This window comes from Mustela nigripes, chromosome 9 (genome assembly GCF_022355385.1).
Source record: "Mustela nigripes isolate SB6536 chromosome 9, MUSNIG.SB6536, whole genome shotgun sequence".
NCBI lineage: Eukaryota > Metazoa > Chordata > Mammalia > Carnivora > Mustelidae > Mustela > Mustela nigripes.
Window position 1 is genome coordinate 89,478,457 of NC_081565.1, and position 6,000 is coordinate 89,484,456.

General features: G+C 60.3%; 1 long non-coding RNA gene across 4 annotated transcripts in view; it reads left to right on the forward strand.

The window, feature by feature from the left end:
* The first annotated feature begins 1,128 nt into the window (after positions 1–1,128).
* Positions 1,129–6,000, forward strand: part of LOC132025200 (uncharacterized) — a 5,431-nt gene continuing 559 nt past the window's right edge. Inside the window, exons 1-5 of one of the 4 annotated variants that reach the window (XR_009406465.1) lie at positions 1,129–1,310; positions 1,641–1,746; positions 2,012–2,099; positions 2,571–4,381; positions 4,479–4,639. This is a non-coding gene — a long non-coding RNA (uncharacterized LOC132025200). Of the gene's footprint in view, positions 1,311–1,609; positions 1,747–2,011; positions 2,100–2,570; positions 4,382–4,478; positions 4,640–6,000 lie in introns of all 4 variants that reach the window. The other 3 variants (XR_009406466.1, XR_009406464.1, XR_009406463.1) reach the window with 3 other exon arrangements.

Sequence of the window (6,000 nt, forward strand, 5' to 3'; positions counted from 1 at the left end):
GCGGGCAGGTCACAGACCCTGCTGACGGGGCTGGGCTCTGTTGCCTCAGTGACACTTGAAGGAAATGCTGAATTTCAGGTCGAGGCTCGTGGGGGGTGAAAATGTTGCTCCTTTTCCCCATCTGTTCCATCTAGATGGAACCTCCAATGTCTCCCCAGATTATGAATGACTGTTTTAAAGTGTACCCTGGACTTCAGATCCCCTGCACTTAGCACAGTGCTTATGGAAAATCACACCCAAACGTGTTTATTATTAATGGAGGGGTTGGGGCTCTCAGTTGCAAATGATGGAAGTTCAGCTACAATCTTGGCTCACTTAGCACTAGAGGGACTGCAGGTAGAGCTAGATCCAGGGTCTGAGAAGCCATTGTTGGTCTTCCTCTTCTCTTGACTCTGATTGCCTTCGGTTCTGCTTGCATGTGGGTTTCACTCTCCTGACACAATCCACAAGAACTCTTTTTCACCATACTGAGCCTCCTGGAAGGACTTGGGTGGGGTCTCACGCCCAACCCATGAACTTATAACCCTGAACAGGCCGGGGAGCCAAGACCGGTCAGACCTGGGCCACCTGCCTATGCTTGTGTCGGGGTGTGGTCCTGCATCTCGCAGAACCTCGGGGCTGGGTGGGAGCCGGGCCCTGGTGAACAGATGGTCCTGAGCAGACGCGACCGGCACGTGTCCAGCGGTGTTAGGGCCGGAGGGCAAATGTGTAATCACAGCACAGTCCTTTGGAGGCACGGTTTCCTGCCATAATAAGGAGACCTAAAATACAGCGGCTTACCCGAGGTAGCCGTCTATTTACTTCTTATTTAACACGGCCTGTGGTGGCCAGGCAGACGGTCCCTGGCCAGCGCCACCATGCTCCACCTGCAGGGACAAGGGCCACGCTCACAGACTCAGCGGGACAGGCAGGGGCACACACCAGCTCTGTCCCATACGACGGCCAGAACTTGGTATGGGGGCTGTGCGCTCCATCCCGTGGAGACCCCACCCCGACTGGAGCAAGTTGGGGGGCGGGCACAGAGGCTGCCAGCAGGTGGCGCTGTGTCCCTGACCGCCCCACCTCCCCACCCCCACCCCCACCCCAGAGCTTGAGCTTCCTCTAGAGGAATATGCCACATGCCTGCCCCGCGTGCTGGCCTCATTGTCCAGGAAGGTGACTGTTCAAACCAGTCCGGTGGCTCGTGTTCACTCTTCAGTGGCTGTGCCAGGGTCTGCATCCGGGCGTTCGGACTTCGGGGTCTTGCCTCTGCGCCCCCAGACTTGTGAGAGGTTTTGTGCAGACCCGGACGGGGATGGGACCACGTGCTGGTAAGCCACCTGCCCCGGGACCACGGCCGCCTCTCAGACTCGCACCCCCCTTGGCCACCACTTTGTCAGCTGACCCTGTAAACAGGAAACTCATTGGCCCAGACTCCCCTCTGGTTAATTGGGGATGGGACAGTGCACTGAGCTGGCTTCTTGCAAGAGAATACCTGAGGCCTTGTCGCCGGTACCATCACCCTGAGGTGGTCTCGTCACCGCGTCCCCAACTTTGTCGGCTCGGGCCTCTGGCCAGGGGACAGCCATCCCCTTGTGCGGCCGAGCTCACCCCGTGCTTGGTGCAGCAGATCTGCGCACCTGCCTTTTGCCTTCTTCTAGTTCTTCAAGGTCCTCAGTCACGCGTGGTGGAGGCGCTGGCCGGGCGCTGGGGCTGTGTGGGGCTCGTTCCCAGGCGCGGCGGCGAGGAGACGGAATGGAGATGAAGGTAAACAGCTCCCGCCCACTCAGGACAATGGCCTGCCTACCTGTTAGGATCCAGTCCTGGGAGAAAGGGTTCTGGGGAAGTCTGGCTGAGCGACTGCGCTTTCCAAACGCTGGAACTGCTCGCACAAACAAAGCATTTCAGAGCCAGGCTACTGTCTAGCTAGGCATGGGAAGACCAGGGCCTTTCCCCCTGCCCGGCCCCCCCCTTGGTTCCCTCCGGGGACAGGACCCCCTCCATAAGCTCCAGCTTCCCTGTTCGCTTGCAGAGCGCTTGTCTGGTATTCTATTCAACGGAGCCAAAGTCATTTTGAAAGAGAGTATGTTTGCAAAGATGGAGATTCCAGCAAAATTAAGGTGAGTTTTTCTATCGTGCAAACAAAATACAAGAGCGAGGCAGACATCCAGAAGGAGAGTCTGGGGAAAGCCTCGATTCCAACAGGAAGCCTGTGTGTAGCATGTAGACCTCGTCTGCATGGGCTTGAGAGCGATCACAGACGCACGAGAAGTGAACCCAGTGGGAACGGCCAGTCCTCCGTCCCCCCTTCCTGGGAGTGCAATCTGAGCTCCCTGGTGCTGTCTCCTCCGGCCCCCGCGCCCCCTCAGACAAGCATGCAAATACACACGTGCCCTGTACAAGGTCTGGTCTCAACTTCACTCTCTCTGTTTTTTATTTTAAAAGCGGGACCGTTGGATTCAAACTTTACCCTGTAATTTAGCTTTGAGCGTGCATACCCAGCTCTGCTTCATCCCCCCAAGAATCATGTGCACAAGGGGAAAAATGATTCATCCCAACAACACTGACGTGCACTTAAAAATACCCCTCAGCCTCCTCCCATTCCGAGCTCCGGAGAAGCCCCTGCTCCGTGCCGTGGACTGGCCAACAGAAGGCGCCCTGTTTCCCGCTTCATCAGCCGCAGACGGGAGCTGACGGCGTCTCCGCCTGAGACACGACTTAGCCCCCAGCTGCCACACCTCTGATCCCCTACAGCTTGGAGAACACGCATGCTGTAGTTGTCCACCGCTGGTCCCACCGGGCCTTCTCCCCTCACCCCCAGCAGTTTCGCCGAGTGAGATGAGAAACCAGCACCCCTTGACACCCCGCGTCCCCCTCCAGCCTGCTCACCTCTCCACCCACCCACCGGCCGGGGGGCTGCTGCTTCCGCCGTGGCGTTTCTGGGTTGGCGTCTGTAAAAGCAGCACACGGGAAGAACATGTGTGTGATTGCTGGTCGGCAGTCATCATGCCTGCAGAGTGGGGCACGGCCAGAATCATCCTGGGGATGGAGTGGCATCCCGGGCCACGGATGTGCACTGTGGAGGGATGTCCCCAGACCAGGGCACAGGCGGGCTCTGCTGCGGTCCCTCGCTCATGCCCCCGGTGAAGCCCTGTTCCTGGTCGCCCCAAAGCTTTCCCTCTGTTCTCCCGCACTTTCTAAGGCTCGTCCTCCAGACCCCGTGCCTCCAGCCGGCAGAGCTTTTCTATCCAGTGGCCATTCCACTGAGGCCGTGCCTTACTTCCCGGAGACGTGCTGCCTCCCACCCGGCGCCTGGCCCTGCTGTCGTGGGGCCGTCTGATGTCCTGGGCCCGTCTGATGTCCTGGGCCCAGACTACTCTGTCCCGGCTTGATCCCTGTTCCAGGGACCTACATCTTGCCCGTCCTAGTTGGGGCCCTCACTTGGGTGGGGGATCCCACCCCCAGAGGTCCCTGAGGCTCTGTGAGGTGTGCTCAGGGTGGAACTGGGGTGACACTCGCTGGCGGTGTGGGGACGGCCATCCGGTTCGCCGCTGGGCCCGGTCAGCGTTGTCTCTCCGGCCCCTGGGCGGTCTCGGGCGGTCTCGGGGCAGGTGCCGGGCGGCGGGCTCTCCTCACGGTCTCCCCAGGCGGACCGTGGGGCTCGCCCCCTTCTCTCCCTGACACCCGTCCTTCCGTGGCTGCCATCTGCACACGCCGCTCGCCCAGCCGACCGCTTTCTCCCGTGTTCTCCTGGAGTTCCTGTGCCCCCTTGTCACTCCGGGGACCCAAGCCTTCCCTTCCAGTAGCCCTTGCCGCCTGGCGCCGTCTGCGGTCAGGGTCACAGAGCACTCTCCTCTCCTTTCCCCGAGGGTCTTCATTTCCCTTTCCTGGGGGATTTTTTTTTTTTTTACTTCTCTGTGATTTCCTTCACCCCCTCTGCATTCCTTCTCTCGCCGGTACGTTGTTTGGGTCTCTCTGGCCGTGGTAAGTGTGCCCCGGGGCAGACCCTGGGCTCACGTTGAGCATCTGGTGTGAGCCCGGACATCCAGACGGGTGGCCGAGAACCCGGACTGGGGCACTCCCGCAGGGGCCCACCACGCCTCTGTGCCTTTCCTCTGTGGCTGTGCCTGGGGACAGAGGTGGGGGACAGAGGCAGGGGTCAGAGGTGGAGGTCAGTCTGCCATCCGCAGGTGGTGCGGGACAGGACACACACCCTGTCCCCTCCACGCCCCTGCCCCTGTCAACTCTCTCATGCCCTGACTGATCGTTTCTTCCCCAACATTTTTGTATGGGAACTTCCAGACACACAGAAAAGCTGCAGGGCTTGGAGTGCGATCGCGGGAATATCTACCGGAACCCTACGTCCACGTGCCACCACGACCGCTGGGGCACACCTCCAAGTGTCCGTGTCTCCAGCCATCAACCCGTCCCATTTTAAAAAATGCATTTCTAATTACGGATACGGCTGTGCTTCTGAATACTTAATTTTTCCATTGCAGCTTGGTCCCCTGCGTGGTTTCCGCAGCTCTCCGTGTGGAGGAAGCCGGCTGGAGTGCCCGTGACGCTCTCTCCCAAGCTGTCGGGGTTTCTCCTCTCCAGTGGTGGATGGCCTTCTGGGTGTCCAGTGAGACTCAGATGTCTGTCGTCCATGGGAATGAAGGTGAGGGCGGCAGGTGCAGGGGGCTGGCCGGCCTCCTTCTGTTCTCCAGCGCGTAGGTCCTGCTCCACAGGGAAAGGGTCCTGGGTTAACTGTGGGTGCGGGCCTCGCGTGGGCCAGGAGCGGGTGTGAGCGTGAGACGCGGCTCTCGGCTGGGCTCGCCCAGACTGCAGGACGGGGTGATGCGGTGGAGTCCCCGGGTCTGGGCTCCCCCTGCACCGCGTGGGTTGGCGCGGGCCACACTGCTCCACAGGCGGGGGTGAGGCACAGGGGTTGCCGTGTTTGCAGGGGCAAAGATAGGGCCGGCGGACACAGCTGCAGCTTGCACGCCCTCACGCGTCTCCCTGCCTCTGCGGGATCCTCCCTCAGCTTCTCCAGCCCCGGCCCAGGGATGACCCGCGTGGCCCAGGCCGGCAGCTCGGAGGTGGGAGGGCCGGATGTGGCTCAGCCCACCTCTGGGTGCACCCCACTCCCCCGGGGCCGTGGTCCTGAGGGGACCACGCCAGCTCCCTCGCCGGCCCCATGCACCCACCAGAGCAGAGTGACCACGGCAGAGTGGTCACAGATACCTCTGTGTCCTTTCTCGGTTTCCACGTGTTCTCATTTGGACATAATATGATGGTCTCGTGCCTGTGGTGTTTACAGTTCAGTAAATTAGATGTACCTAAAATGCTAGTAATAACTCCAGACCTTTGCCTGCCAGGTGGAGCTGGGACTTTGTTTATGGAGGGGCTGCCCTCCATAATTTTTTACAAACAGGAGTCTTGGCCCCACACTCAGAGTCCCAAGAAGCATTACCTCTCCCGGTGCCTCGGTCACACGCTGACCTGGGCACCTCTTAGTTCCATCTAGATTCGGGAGTCGTGAGCACCTAGACCCCGGGTTTCCTGAGAGTGTGCAAGGGTTCAGGTGGCCTGGGCACTCATTCACGTGCACTGAAGGACAGCCCCTAAATGTGGAAGCTGTTTCCACCAAGCACGTGCGGGCCACCCACGCCGGAGTAAACTCTGTGTGCAAATATTTAATTTCAACACTAAGTACGTAAAACAGAGAAAATGTATTTTAGGAGGACGCAGCCAGTGCCACTTGCAGGAGAAAGGCTGTGGCGAGGTGAAGCCCAAGCCCCCTGCCCCGGAGCCTCTGCAGGCCCCGCCTTCTTGCTTCCCCCAAGGACACGGGCTGGGATCTGTGCCTCGGAGCCGAGGGTCTGTGCCGTCGGAGCCGAGGGTCTGTGCCTCGGAGCCGAGGATCTGTGCCTCGGAGCCGAGGGTCTGTGCCGTCGGAGCCGAGGGTCTGTGCCTCGGAGCCGAGGGTCTATGCCTCGGAGCCGAGGGTCTGTGCCGTCGGAGCCGAGGGTCTGTGCC